Genomic DNA, 16391 nt, shown 5'->3' with positions numbered 1-16391 from the left:
GTTTGAACTCATTTGACTGTATTTGATTACTGTTGTTTTTAAAGTGAATGTCACTTGCATTTAAAGTAAAGCAAAGTTGCTGTCATTCAGCATGAATACTAAAATAGTATTTCTTGGGCTTTGATCTCCAGATTTTTTTCAGGTCGGTCTGGCCAAAATAATATTTTGCATCCTTTTTTTTTTTTTTTTTTCTTTCTTTCTTTCTTCCACAAGTGCAAATGTTGTCCTTGAGACCTGGAAAGTTGTAAACAAGGGCTCACAAGTCTTTCTGAAGGATTTTGGTTTCTTCAGGGAGTCGCTGGATGGGCAAGCTTGAATGAGGGAGAGACCTGGAACTCTGGCTTTGTAGCGTAAATAGGGCTGGAAGATAACTTAGGATATAGAGATATATGTTATTACAGACAGGTAGATTGGCATATGAATGCGAAGTGCATCTCAAAGCTTTATAATAACTTTCTTATGCCTTTTTTCCTGTGGTAAATATGAGGTAGTTCCTCTTTTATTGCAATGACTGTGGTGGTGGTGGTTGTCACAGAACTCTTGAATGTGGTAATGTCTGTCTGTGTCGTTAATTTAAAAGCCCCTGGGTAAAAGCAAAAGCTAATTAGTAATGAAGCTTGAATGTAGTAATTGTTGATAAGTTGCTGTTTCAGTAGTATTGTAATTGTAAATGTTTAGGATAATAGTTTCGATATGATTTGATAGGCAAAGTTGCTATTATTACTGTAATACTAGACTGTAATACTACTGCTCTGTACTGCTTGATGCTGGCTGAAGCATATAAATATAATGCATATATCGTGAGACTTACACCCTTAAATGTCCTGACCAGTTGGGCTTTTTAAGGTGTTTCAGGTGCCTTTCAGTTTTGCCTCATTTGTCTTTATTTATTACCTTCCTACAGATAGAGCAGAGAGTTAAGGTTTGCTAATATAACAGTTTTTAGCAGAAGTCATTTAAAGCAAACAAGGTGGATTAGACCTTAAAGCACTAAAGGAAATATTGACGGGGCTATAATTTGAGATATCTTCTGCATTTCTGACCTGTTCTTCTGCAGATCTAGGCTTGAATTTTGCAAACCTAGTGATTCTGGCAGCTGTACATGTATTTTGAACACTTTTGTAACGGCCTTTTCAGAAGGTGAATGGAATTGTTCAATATTTCACTTTAAATATGGTCAACACTGAGAAACCTTTTTATGATTTTTTTTTTTTTTAAGAAATAATTGGACAACAGCAAGTAGTCATTGAAAGCTACTAGTCTTTTCTTTTACACTTGGTTGAAGCTTGTCACTTGAAGTCTGTAGTAGAATGACAAACACTACCACTTACGTAACCGTACTGTTTTTTGTTCTAAACTTCTGGGCGGGGGATTGCTTTTGTGTTGATGAAAATTTAAAATTACCTTCCGTGACGTGTTTCAGTATCTTCATGGCATGGAATTCTAGACCTACTTTGGTAAATCAACTCCTAATGAATCTAATGCAGTGCGAACTGTGAACATGGAAATTGATTGCGATGTACAAAGCTCCTATAGCTAATCATTATCATTCTCTGTTTAAATCGTGAGTTTTTATAGTTCTGCTTGTTGAAATACTTGGAGCCTTTTCAATATATTTAAAGATATAAATAGGTATTTCAGAAGTTGATTTGTCTCAAACTGGGTAAGAATTCTGATTTCTCTCCCTATGAATTCATATAAATCAGTTTGTTTCTACTATAGAGCTTTAATTCTGTGAATCACATTGCAGTTGTGTTACCAATACTTGAATGTGTGTAAAAGTAAAGGAGCAAAGCAAAAATTATCTAATATTGGTTGTGATTATAAATTACCATTTAGTCAGCTAAATTAGGTAATTAAAATCAGTCACATGAATGGAAAGCATGTTTATGTTTAGGAAGGTTAAATACCCTAAGTTGTCACTCACTTCAGAAAATTTCATAAAATGCATTTCCCCCCCCCCCCCCCCCAAGTATCTTGGTTGAATATGGAAACTTTCATCACAGCTGTCATTGGTAATGCCTGCCTTTATCTACAAAACAATTCCATGCATCTTTGTCATGGGTTTAGTTGATCTGTTGTTTGGTGTGGTGCTTTACTTTTTTGTTTTTGTTTTAATTTGCTTGTCAAAGAGAGTGGTATTGTGAAAGAAAAGATAGTAATTACTATTTATATAATATGACTTTAAGGTCTTCTGATTTGGGAGTGTGCAATTTCAGTGTTTCCTCCCACCTTTCAAGGTGACTAATAAATTTATTTTTGGAACTTAGAATTATAAACCACTGAATAATTCAGCATAAAATCTATTGTCTGAAAGGGATGCAGAACTTTGTCTAAAGTTCTAGTAACTAGTAAGATGAAATGAAGTGGTTACAGACTACCTCTCCTTCGCATAAGCTTAAGTATAACCTCAAAGCCTGTTTCTGCTTGGTCACCTATTCCTTTTTGGGGCAGGAAAAGTGACTGCATTTCTCTGGTAATTTTAAAAAAGGGAATGGTGCCCCATAAGTATAAGGATTTCCATTTCTGCAAAGTATTTGTAACAGTATCACCATCTGCAATGGTGCTCCAATTTAAACGTATCTTTCTCAGTTCTAATTACTGAGAACTGGAAGTAGTCTACAGCAAAATTGCCAACTTTAAGTGCCTTGGGTAATGTCACATGTAGTCACATCTAATTAAAAGGTATTATTATGGAAATTAGTTGTTGGACTGTATATCCTGAGGATCCTTTGTTATTGGAATATGAGTTTAATGATGTAAACTGTGAGGCTTAGAGGGCACTGCTGGAACCTACAATTAGGTTTTGGAGACCGATTTACGCACAGCACAACTTGTTAATTCTCCAGATAAATGTGTCATGATTCCCAAGTAAAGCATGGAATTGAACAATTTTTACTCATCTCCTGGTGTTATTGAAACTGATGTCTCGTCACTGTTCTGAAAACCTCATCTTAGCGAATAGGATGAAGCAGATTATTCACTATCTCACTTAAGCATGCCTACTATTAGATTGTTCATGGGATCTGATTTCCTGAAAGAGTTTCTGTTAACAATCTTTCAATTACTGTTTAAAGGTTTTTATGACCACTTAAAGGAGGGAACTACCAAACTGTACTATGGGCCTTTAAATCATTGCAAATGGGCCTCTAATGATAACAGAGATTCCTATTTTAAAACCATGAAATTGTTAATTTGTCTATCTTTACAGCTTTCTCACTTATGTTGATAATTCTAAGCAATTTAAAATCCAATTATTTCCCAAATATGACAGTAATTAGATTAGTGTTTTTACATGAACAGAACATGTAGCATAAAATTCATTTTGAGGGATATTATTTTATAGTACTTGAAATGGAATTGAAACTACCCTATTAGGATTCTCTCTAAACTTGTGGCATGAGGAAAAGGGTTAACGTTTAAAACAATCTCAAATGGGAAGCAAATGTGACTTTAACGCACAGTCTATATTAGCATGTATGAAAAGCACTGAGAAAGCAGAAGTGAAGCCAATAGTGAAAATTAATATAGTACAAATGGGAGGATTTCTGTCCTATTAGGTGAAGATAGAATAATGCTAAACACGCTAAAAGAATAAATTGCTGTTTTGCTAAAGATCTAAAGTTAATATTCATATAAACAACTACACAATTGATAAACAGTGAAAATAATATCAGAAATTGAGGGGGGGGGGGGGGGACGACACAGGGGAACGACAGACGACCAAAACCCGAAATGTTTTCCGCCTAGAGTATGTTTGACAAGGCATGGCTTTTGTCTCTGATAACTGATAAGGTCTCTGCTTTGTTGTTGTGTGTTCTTGTACCTCCTGGCTGCTGATCCAGCCCGCAGTGTTGTCAGCTCAGTGAGGAATGTCAGTAGACTGGAGCAAAAGGGTCATTAAATGGTTGACACTGAGGGATGGCAATAAATGAGATGGGAGCTAAATATATAGGTTTGTGACATTCTAGCAGCTGGCTTAAGTCCCGCTGTTTGTTGCTTGGGTATACTAGCCTTAAAAAGGAAGAGAATGCATTGTAGCACGAGGAAGAAAAAAAACAGCTGGTGGCTTATCAGTCAGCCCTAATGACAGAGAAGGTTAAAGAGTTTGGAAGGACAAACTTCGAAAGAGTGCTTGTATTAGTAACATAAAATTCTTAATTTTATATAAATAGTTTTATAAAAATAGTCTAAAACTTTGCAGTTTTCCATGGCTCATTCAGTGCAGAAAGAAATGAATACTTCATTTGCTGTCCAAAGAAAGTTATTGTAAAAATGAACCTATTTACTTTTGAGTCAAGCAGTTTGTTAGGTGATTTTACAGTAATGTTCTTGTGATGTTTTCTTGCTCTTTAATGGGACTCTTTGGAAACATTTTGATACTTGATTAAGTATTTTGCAGTTTAATACTTAATCTAGAAAAAAAAAGTTTAGTTTTGTAATAGATGAAAGCATGAATGCTCTTGAATGGTATAAACTTTATGTATCTTAAGCCCCCCCTTTATTAGAGATGTAGAAAAATATAATGCGATTTTATATTTGATGCATTTTCAAAATGAAAGTTAATGTTTGAAAAAATAAGTGTTTAATTGCTTAAAAGCCTCATATTTGATATGTAACTTCTAACTACATTTAGTTCTTTTACGTGCAGTAAAGGCTGTTAGAATGTAAGCTTGAAATGAGTCCAGCACCTTAGTTGGAAAATTTATCCTGCTTGATATTGTTTGCTGCTCCTTGTTGGTTGAGGTTTCTACTGTTTCTTCTCAAGAACTTTATTTCTTGAATCCAAACTTGATTGTTTCTCCTGGCTTACAGCTGTCAGTTGACCCAAAGAGAAGTGAAGAGCAAAACCTCATTTATAGCTCCTCAACGGGTAAACTAGTAATGAACAAGCTTTTCTGTCCTCTCTTTCATATCTGTAATAAGTGTCTGTGTTGGTGCGGCACCCTAGAAGCAGTCCTCCACTGGGTTTAACAGGTGAGAAGGAATGGGCCCAGCCTTTCCATGAAAGAAGCTGTGGACTAAAGGGAGTGAAACTGTACTCCAGCCTAAAAGCCTTCAGTGGAGAGGGCTTTGCCATTTTTTTTTTCTAAAATGTGGACAGGCTCGTTGTGCAGCAGCATAACCTGACACAGTGGGAAGAGATCAGGAAATTCCAGATCTCATCCTCTTAGGAGGAGCTGGTATGTCCCCTTCCTTAAAGTTTGTTGGAGTGTTTGTAGAAGGGAGGTGTAGCCGAGGAGCTTAGTGGCAGCTTTTAGAAGACTGCAACAATGATAGATGAGTCTCATTTGTCTTAATGTTAAGAGCTGTTTTTTTCCCATGGTAGGAGCAGCTTCTCCTTGTTACAATAGTACTGTCAGAGTGGTTTTCTATCAATTTGAGATAGTCTTGCATTAATTTACTGTCTTTGTGTTTATCTTGTCTACAAGGAGTACTAAAATAGGTATGCGAAAGTTCAGGTGGACTCTACGTAGCATGATGATGCACCAGATATGGTTTTCAGGCCTTGAGTAAAAGAGATTAGAGAGATTTGAGCTTCTTTACTCAGGGAATTTGACATACTGTGTTTAGTCAGATTTACCTTTTTTTGTATACCTCTGTATAGAGAGATTTATGGCTGTGGAGCTATATCTGAATCTGAATTCCCTCAGTGCCAGGAGGCACACAAGGCGCGAACATCGTTCTTCCACTCCGATCGGTCCGCGGCCGCGTGCTCTGGAGTCAAGGGCCACAGCGCAGTCTTCCGTCGGTTTCCCCCTCAGGACATGACCGATCCAGCTCCATCTCCTCCTCCTCACTTCGTTACCGATTTTCTCCATCCCCGCCATTTGTGGAGCTATATAGTAATTTGAAAATCTTCTCTTGCGTTTAGTATGTGATACCATTTATGAAGTGCTGGTTACCTTATGAATTAGTGCAGCAGCCCTTTGTGGATCTCAGTTTTGAATTCTGTAAGCTTTTTAGGTCAATGCAAGTATTACCTATGTGATACATTATACAAAAATATCAGAATAAATATCAGCAAAATTGTAGCTAATTTAATAATCTTGCCTTTATTCCTTCTGTCTAATGCAAGTACTGATTGTTTATAATATTAGCTTTTTTCCAAGTGTTTATTTAATTCTGTACAGTAAAAAACAGAGGCACACAACTTTTATAGTTTTGTGTTAGAAGTCAGTAATGTAAGAGTTATTCTTAAATTAATTCTCTCAAACTTTGTAGTCCATTTATCTGACTTCCACTGCTTCTATTTAAAGCAACTTAAGCAGTGCAACTTCCGCAGTGTGTTAAAAGTTTCTTGATTCTGACAATATAATGTAAGGTCTTTATGGTGGCAGTGTATCATTCACTTTGACAAAAAATGTCAATCTCCCTTTTGGTTTGTTTGGATTGCTTTCTAGCTTCCATCTGAAGGTTGTATTACCTAATGCCAAAATTATATGATGGAGGTGTAATTTTGCTACAGAAAAATGGAAGAAAAAAAAATCCTAATACAGTCCTAGGACAGTAAAACTCCTTAGTAATCACTTAATTTAAAACTAAATGGTGAATGTCTTGGCATAAATGTTTACGTCTTGGGTTAATTTTTAGAAAATCGAATTGAATATCGGTTAGATGTGGTAATTTTTCAAATCTAGTAGGTTAGGATATTTAATTTTTTGGAATGACCTTCAAATTAGCCAAAGAATTTGTGAACAAATTATGTTAGCTCTTTAGCAGCTAATCTGGCAAAACAGTCCCCTTGAGATTAAAGATACTTTTTTTTAACATATAAAAGTATTTTTTTCATCTTTTCTGCCTTTGATAACGTGTACACGTTGTGGTTAAAAAATCAGCTGGAATCTTCTGCCCAGAGGAGCTGAAAACAGACTTCCTGGGAAGACTGTATTATATTTTGTGGTTGAATGTATGGATGAAAATTATGTTGATACACTGGATAACAAGAGAAATATATTTTGAAGACTTAGATTTTTGGATGTACAGGAATTACTGCATCCTGAATTCTTATGGCTGCATTTTGATAACAAGTTCTGACAGATACCTCATTCAAACAGATAACAAAGGAAACTGTACGTTGGCTTCTTTGACTAGTTGTAATGCATTCAGTTAACTACGTTTAGCTACTGCTAAGGTTCTTCTGTCCTGTGCATTAGAATTGCTGTGCTAAAAATTGTTATTTAGGTAAATTTCTAGCTATCATGATAACATTTTATTAAAAAATTTGAACATCTGAATGAAACACGAAGTATTTAATCTGAACACTTGATAATTTACTCAGGTTCTCTTATAAAATGCAACTTAAGAATTTGGAGGAAAACATTGTATACTTCAGTGTTACTTTTTTTGTTTTTTTAAATCTGTGCTCTGGGATTTCTTTTTTTATTAATAAAGCTCTATTACCATTATTAAAATGACCTGCAAAGTTAGCCTGATTTTTTTTTTCTTCCTTTTTTATAGATCTGATCCATTGTATTTACATGGGGTTTGTAAAGCTGTTTGTCAGTTAAACAAGCTCTCAAAGCCTTCAGCACAGAGGTTATTAGAGGTGAATAATGTGGATTTAAAGGATTTAGTAATTCATTCTAAATCCCAGCTATACTTTTAAATGCATTTTTATTTTTTGCCTTTTTTTTTTAAAGGAGCATTTTAAGCATTAGAATGCAGTCTGCTGAGTAAAAACTATATTCTGTTGACCTCACATGGATAATCTGGTTTGTCTAGTTCACAGCTGCAGTGATCAGAAAAGATTTTGAGCTTTTTGAATGATCACCAGTGGCTGATATTCTGCTCAGTCAGAGACAAATGTAAATAATCTGGTAATTGGCAAGTCAACTCTAGCAATAAAACTATCCTTGCAGAATTGTGGCGTCTTTAAATGGAATAAGTTGATATTTTTATTTTAAGATGGTTATGTTCTTTAACGTTGCTGTGCTGTCTTGGGGCTTTAACTGTACAGTACTGTTTCATAAAAACAATTTAGTTTTTATTGTAGCAGCAATATATTTATTAAAATATATCACCCAATTAAAACAACCTCAGTTTTCTATCTGAGATTACATGGTGTGCTGTTTATTTTGACATATTCCAGAACACAATTTGAAGCAGTTTTAATTTGTTAAATAATGTTATGTTCCTGGAATATAGGTACTAGCAAAGAGAACTTTATAGCTGGGTAGGGCTCAGGGTTACCCTTTGGAAAATGTAATACTTGTGATTCTTATAACTAACAGAAGTAGGGGTTTTGAGTGAGAAAAAAAGCCCACCTGAATTTTAGTATTAAAAATTCCTAAAAGTTCTTATTTATTGTGCCACCTGTTTTAATGTTACTCAGAGAACTTCAGTAGTAAGAAACAGTAATAAACAAACAGTTCTTAAAATAGACCAAACTGTTTATTATGGTAATCTATCCTTGAAATCATGAAAGCAGGTATTGCTCATGTCCAAGAGGGAAGGCTGCAATTCTTAATCTCAAAGGGAGAACAAGGTGTTACCTTCATCACGGATTCTTTACTGTCTTATTATTAAAGCTTTACTGGAAAACATAGATAAATCTGTATCAACATTTCTTGTTAAAAGTCTGTGTGCTGTCCCTATATAGGAAAGGTCTGTTTACTAACTGGGCAACAAATGCTAAATATTATGCTCAGTTTTGGTCAGCCAGCTGGCTTGCAGCATGTGTGTGTTCATTCAAGAGATTTTAATTCTGAATATAATGTTAACTATTCAGTGTCTGAATTGTAGTGATGCCGTTTTACTAGCTTTCTAGATGAGGTGAGTTAGAGGTTAAACAGCATGGAGGAGGACTGACTCATACATGCCATGCAACATAAATACCCCACTAAGAACTGAGACTTAAGGTATTCTCTCCTGCCCCAAGTAGTGCTCACTAGTGAGCTTGAAAAACTTCCTGGAGATCTTTCTCCTTTCTGGAGATCCCATGGAATACTGTTGCAATGACTTAAGAAGTCATGCTTAAAAAAAAAAGAAAATCTAAAAATAATCTAATTTAAAGGAACTTCATGTTACCAAAATTACTGCTACAATAACTGCGTTATGTAATACCTAGGTTAAATGTAGATCTGGGAAAGAGTAATAGATGTAGGTATTTGTATGGAGAGAACTCGTTTCCTCTTTGTTACTAGCTGAGTTTTTCATTGTAACTTCTGAGACGTGTAATACACAAAACCTCTGCACTAATGTGTTATTTTCATATTCCTCTGGATGCTGATATTTTTGTATAATATATCACGGAGTTCAAACCACTGAATGTTAACTTTGTTCTCCTGCTGCAAAAATGCTATATATTTTAGTTATATATATATATATATATATATATATATTACAATTATGTTCATATCCTTTATTTTTGCATGAATAAATATTTTACTTACAGAAGTTTTTGAACTAGACTAAGCTTGTCTTACTCCCGTGATAATAATCAGTTCTTGCCCGTAACAAGATGAGTTACTCTCTGGCTTTGATGTTGAAAAATGATTACAGTAACTGAATTAAGAACCCCCCCAAAATCCCCATAATCTGTATTAAAAAAGTATACAATGAGCTAAATAAAGATGGAACCAGTCTTAGTGAATTACATATGCACTGAAAATGATGCTTGGCCATTTGCTAAACTAAGAAAAATCTTTTCATTTTCTCCTTTTTTCACCAGTGGTAAAAGATTTTGCTGTTTTCTTCATGACAACTCAAATTTTGGACAATTTGAACTACTAAATATTTTTAGCTGTAATGACCTTTTTATTAAATGTCAGGGATAAAATTTCTCACACTTGAAGTCATCTCGAAGGTATTTCAAATGGTGTGCTAGAGATTTTGGTTTTGTTTATCCAGCACAAAAGCACCCAATTGCAAATATAACAGATCCTAACTTTTTGAGCGTTGATATTTTGTATTTTGTTCTCCAGTACCTTAATGGTTTTATTTTTTGTGTTTAAGTGATGAAGAGATTATTTCATGATAATTTATATGCTTAAGTTTCTTACAGCACAGCATTTCTAATTTACTACTTCATCACTTAAATGCTTCAATAGTTCTCATTTAGCTTTGATTATAGTATTAGAATTGCGTATGTCAGATACACCCGGCAAAGAAAAGTGGATATATTTGACATAAGCAGATTACACGTGTCATGCTGGTATTCACTACATATGTACTTTGGCATTTACTGGGTTATTTCGCTTAGAAAACATGCTGTATTAAGGGATGGAGGGAATGTTTCTCATGAGTTGTTGTCTGCAGCCTTTCTGTTATTACCAGTAGGTGTTTTTGGAAGAGACTTCAGGAAACAACTTCACTGTTGTCACTAGCAGTCTTAACAACTACATAAAGTTAGTTTGTATGTAAAAATTAATTTCTATATGTGGTTACTGTTGTCTGTCTTCACTGTATTGACAATGATAATACCATCTGCTTTGTCAGCCTTCTCTCCCTGTAAAATCTCATCAGATAGTTTGTTTTTCTTAACTATGCAAAACACTTGCCAAATTCCACTAGAGCATATTTAATCCTCAAAATACATGCTAATGCAGTTAATGAAATATTTTGCAATTTCAAAATTATTTTATTCCTGAAATATTGTACTTTCCCCACTTGATTTCTTAAATGTGTGCAAGTGTTTGTATATGTATACTTTTCATTCTTTGTTTTCAGTTAATCTATGGTGTGGTCACTGAGTAAGCTGTGTATATGATGCACTTGTTTTTATTTGGTAGTAGCTTTTATTGCTGCTTTTCTTCAACAAAAGCTGTGTAGCTGTTTTCTGTTGTGATGAGTGTGGTGTTGAATCACTGGAAGTACTTAGAAAGGCATGAAATATATCTGAGGTTTTTCATGGGAAATGGTTATTCATGGAAAAAGAGACTTTCTATTTCCTTAATCACCACCTATCAAAAATCTGGTGGTATCATCTTCTCTGCTGGATGGGGGGAGAGTTGTAAATGTGAACTGAAAGGCTATGTCTTTAATCAATTCCTGTTGTTATCTTACTGTTGGTGGCAAATTTATTCATGGTTATTTTGAGTAAAGAAAAAAATAATTCAGGTGTACATGTTAGTTCTTTTAAAAGTATGTCTGTGTTTGTATATATATGTATATCTATATACATCACTACAGCTGCTCTTGTGGGGAAAAAAAAGCCAACTTTGTGATGAAGTTGTCATTGTGAAAATGGATATTTGGTCATGATACATTAATTGAATAAATATTGGAAAATGTTACTGCTAGAAAGCATATTCAGTGTAAGGTAAGGTAAATTGCCCATTTAAGTTATTTCTTTTCTCCTATAAAATGTTTCATATTAAATTCTGAGAAAGTAATCTCAAAGCTGCCTGTCTATAATGTTATGCTACAAGTTTTGTTTTCTTTATTAAGCACTAAACTACCTAACTGAAAGTATACGATCTTACCTTCTTAAGGTTTAATATGCTCTATTTTGTTTTCCAGTACCTCAAGTGGTTTTATTCTTGTTTCAAGTTACAGGCTTTCAAGAAATCTAATTGGCTGATTTTATTATTATCTAAAACTCAGATTAATGCAATTCAAGCTATTTCTAATAAATGCAGAAATATTTCATGGAAAAATAACTGTATTACCAGTATTGTAAAACAATGTTCCTTTAAAAAGAAAATGATAAAAACACCAACCTCAAATTTGCTAATTTTACTGGGTCAGTGAAAGCTTTCTTGGGTTCAGAGCCTTGTCTACTGAGTACATATGCCATGTTTTGTCAGCATAGTGCTATTTTTTATCTTCTATGGTAGTATTTCCAATTTAAGTTTGCATATAAATATGTTTCAATTAAATGCATTAACTGCTTTTCTTCATCAAAGCCATGCATGAAAATAAATACTCAAATTTAATTGTAACTTTAAGAAATTTATTAATACTTAGGAGTAACGTTAATCTTGCTCACAAAGAGTACTTACTGTCAGATTAAGTAATCTCCCAAATGGTCTTGGAATAGGATTATTATGATCTGAAGACATAGAAGGTTCTCCCCAAAATGGCTAAAATGACTGTCAGCATTGCTGCTTAAGCTGAAATTACCAGGTATTCTCTGTTATAACATCCAGTTTTCAGTTGCTTCGTAACTTTGACATATTTTAACCACTGAACCATGCAGAGTCTTGGTCTTCAGCTGCTTTTTATTTGGTGGGGAAAAGCATATAGAAATGAAGTGAGCATGAAATGTTGTTCTCCATGTCTTCCAAAAGCAAACTAAAACACCAGGACATTTTGATCCACGTTTTTGGGATGCTTTAGTTTGTTTAATGTATTAGTATACAATCTGAAAGCTGATTTGGGTATGGGAAGTGTGAATATAAGGTACAGCTTTTGATCTTACTTACTTACTTCTGCTTATATTCTTTCTTGCTAGATTTGGATATTTTAATCAAATCGGATTTTTTCAAATTCTTCTCCAGTAATGGAGGGAAGAATTTTTTTTTTATCAGATAAATTAGATCTTGCCATATCTTACTTGCGGTTTTCAAAGGAAAACACAAAATACAAAAGGCACAATAATAGTATGACATTTAGTACTATTGGAATCCCTCAAGTTCCTCAGATTTTAACTTGCATGGAAATTTTCTTAAACGCTGCATTTCCCATACACTGTAAAAATCACACACAGTTCTTTGCAACCTCTTATTAAGTCTTTAGCATAGTTCGTTCTTATTTTCCTTTACTACTTTTGTTGTGGATAGAGGGGCTGGTGAGACATAGAAAGACTGTAAAAGCACCTGGTCTGCTTGGGAAATAGTTGTTCTATGCATAGCGAATGTAAGCTGTTTTTATGAAGGAATTTCTGATGCAGTGGACTTGTTAGGTAGGATGTTAGATAGAAATTTTGTCAGCTCTTGGGAGAATATCCCAGAGTAGGTGCAAACATTAGGATTTAGAGCAACTTTTTTCCTAATACGTTTGTTTCTGCCTAAACATCTTCCGTAACAAAGGTTCTCGTGTACAGAGTCTCCCAACATATGCTGTCTGTCTGTTTTCTTAAGAGTGTGCATTTTGGGCATCTTCTCAAAGAAAGGCAACAAATGTCTTGCTACAGGATCTTGCTGATGTGTATTTTGTACGTGCCGGAAACTTCAACCTTGTCAGATTAGCAAACTATGGGAATGGGAGTCACGATGCAGCGAAACAGGCAGAGAGGGAGAGCAACATGGTGTAACTGGTTGGAACTTCAGCAAAAAAACCCAAACCTTCAGCACCTGAGCTCCACTAGATACTCAACTCTTGGCTTTTTATTAATATTGTTAGTGTTGTATACTTCCTGATTCTCTCCATTGTTCCTAAAATGTGAAGGATTCTAGGTGGTGCATAGGATGCTTGTGTGTTTGTGCATGTCACAAACACGTTCTTCTGGATGTTGTTTCTTGAATTCTAATTTTGAGTTTGTGTAGGAAGATTTGAGAACACAAAAATAAAAGTTAGTTCAGATCTTTTAAAAAAACAGGAAAATAATTGTGAAATACCATGAATGAAAATGTTAGGTATATAAAAATATATTGAGTATAGAGATACATTAATTGTTGGGGAAGGAGAGACTAATTTGATGAAGGAAAATGAAGTATTTGATTGCTTTTTCTGTATTGTTGATGTAGAAGTTAATCTTAAGCATGGGTCACTTCTGCTTAATTTTTAACATATTCTCTAATTCCAGCATGTGTGAGGTTGGATACATTCAAAGTAATGCAGTCTTAAATTGGTCAAACTGATTTGTGAACCACTGCTGTTTATTTTCTAGGAATTCACTGGGGGTAAAGTGAATCCTAGAGGATTAGACAAGTGCAGAGTGAGAAAAGCTGTAAGAAATTATAGGGAAATATTCCTAGCTTTGACTCTCTACAAATGTTAGAACAGGCAGTGTTGCTGAACATAGGTGTGTTATTTGTAGGGAAACACAAGGCAATGAAGAGTGTGATTGGGTGAGAGTATGGGACACAGAGCATGAAAAATCTTGAGTTAAATGTGATAAAGATGATCTTTTGAATTTGTCAGATGTATCTGGTTCCAATAATTGTTTGATAATCTAGCTGGCCTGGCAGGTAAGAGAAGCAGTAGCTGCTGATACAATGCATTCTGATAAAACTTTTGAAACTGTCCAACTAGAAGACTTAGTCTATGGTGTGTTGCTGAGTTGTGGTCTGCGGGTCACTACTCTCTCTACCTAGTCCCTTCACAAGAGAGTCAGAATTGTTTTTCCCTATGGAGTTCTCAGCTAGGACTTTGAGACGGTAGCCTGAGGAACTGAATACTGACAGTGATCCATTGGTACAAAAGCTCGGGAATAATTTGTTACAGCAATAATTGGCTTAAGCTATAATTGATTACTGATGACTCAGTTAAGACTGCACCTGAGGTAGGGTCCTGCAGAACTCTCCTTCAGCTTGGATCTCTAACACACTCAAGAATAACTTGGTTGGTGGGATAGAAAGTATGCTTAGAAAACAATTAAGTCATACCAAATGCTTTTAAAGATAGAATTAAAATTCAAAACTCTTGAAATTACTGTGCCTGAAGTCAACAATGTGGAATTCATTACACAAATGCAGAGCAATATGCTGTTGTAGGGGGGCATAGAAATTGCATATGACTACAAAACTGGGGAAAACTGGCAAGGCAGAGGTAATGGAGAAGAGTACCCGGGGTCAACGAATGTTGAACCAAACATAAGTGAATTTTTTGGAGAGGGAAAGAAGCAGCTGGGATGTGTTAATAGGAATGTGGTTTGTAAGGTATAATTGCTCTGAGTAACTTAACCTTGTTGAGGTCTCAGTTGAAGTATTGCCTTGTCCAGGCATCCTGCTTTAAGAAATGAACAAACTGGAGGGCCCAGGAGAGGTAACAAGAATGGTCAGAGTTTTAGAAAGAATACCTATCCCAAAAGGTTCAAGGTGCTAACACATACAGTTTGGAAGAAAAGACAGGAGGTTGAGCTGCCTTGGAACAATTTATGAAGGCTCTTTATAAGAAGCATGTTCTGGGAGTAGCTAGAAAAGAAACTGGCTTAACATTTAACAGAATGTGTTGCAGTTTAAGTCAGCAATTTCTCAACTAGAAGCCACAATTCTAAATAGTGTTCAGACACCATGAATAAAGTTGCAAGCTTGAGAGTAATACAAATTCCTGCTTTTTTTTCTCAGTATCATAAATTGTTCTATTTAAATTTTCTATCTAAATCATCTTATCTCAGAATTCGATGATTATTTTAATCATTATCCAAGTTAATAAAATATTAGAGGCTGCTGGTTTTCTTGGGAGATAGAGAATGTAATGATAGTCACCTTGTGTGTTGGTTAGAAGTCAGGTTTGCAATATTACTTTAGCTTTACCAGTGGAATGGGATAGATATCTAAAGATTTAGTGTGCAGGAAGTGTGGAGAAAGGCAAGTAAGATGCTGTTTATGTAAGATAGTGGTATGATTTTGGTGTAAAGCACGAAAGTGTAACAAATGCAGGATTTTGATAATATCTCAAGGCTGAACTTTATTGCTTGTAGCTGGTTCATTGCTTTATCCAGTCGTAGTGAATCTTCCTTAATTTCCTATGATTCGCAATTTGTGTATGCATTTACAAGTGCCTTTAATCTTTATATTTTTCCCCTGACAGTTGGTTCAGACTTCATAATATGTCTTTATTTTTTGAGCTTGGCATACTAAATAATTTTGGGAGTGTATCTTGCCTATGCACAGTTTAGCCATTGTGAAACACAATTATTTTTGTTGAAGAACTTTAATTTGCTTGTGTTCATAATTTCTGCTCACTCCTAAATCATTTCTGGTCTTTGCAGTTTTATAAGGATTTCAAATATGTTGAGTACTCGAAACCAATTTTAATTAGCTGAGGAAATGAAAGCCAACAACTTCTTCATAATTCCATTGAATAGCTTTGTTTACCAGGATCTAAAATATCCAGATTTCTGTCCTTACTGCAGAGTTTCTGTTCTCTTAATATCTTCTCCGAATTTAATCTTCAATCTGAAATTTCTAGGTTTATGCATCCTTTGAGCCTGGTGTTTCGTCTTTGCCCTGTAGTTGTCACAAAGTACTGCTGTATGTTCTTAATGCTACCTTCACTCAGTGCTTTTATTATTTATGTCATAATTTCCAGAATGTGTGATTGAAAATAATGACAGGGAAAAAACGCTGGAAAATAACTAGGAAATAATGTATGGCTAAATGGCAATATTACTGTGTTAAGCGTAGGCAGGGGGTTGTCTGCTGATACTGAAGTTAGCCAACTAAAAGTGAAATACTTGCTCTATTTGTATGCACAACTGAGTAAAGGATACAACTTAGGAAAAATGACATGTGCTTTTGTCATGTGTCTCTGTATACACATATGTGCGTACACACACACAT

At 34.8% G+C, this 16391-nt stretch overlaps 1 protein-coding gene across 8 annotated transcripts in view; it reads left to right on the top strand.

Moving 5' to 3' along the window:
- QKI (QKI, KH domain containing RNA binding) overlaps positions 1–16391 on the top strand; it is a 163356-nt gene that overhangs the window by 48290 nt on the left and 98675 nt on the right. The gene's annotated exons all lie outside the window — the stretch shown is intronic.

This window comes from Platalea leucorodia (assembly GCF_965183815.1).
Source record: "Platalea leucorodia genome assembly, chromosome: 3".
Taxonomy (NCBI): domain Eukaryota; kingdom Metazoa; phylum Chordata; class Aves; order Pelecaniformes; family Threskiornithidae; genus Platalea; species Platalea leucorodia.
Note: the sequence above shows the minus strand (reverse complement) of the source record. Positions and strands in the feature narration are given on the sequence as shown.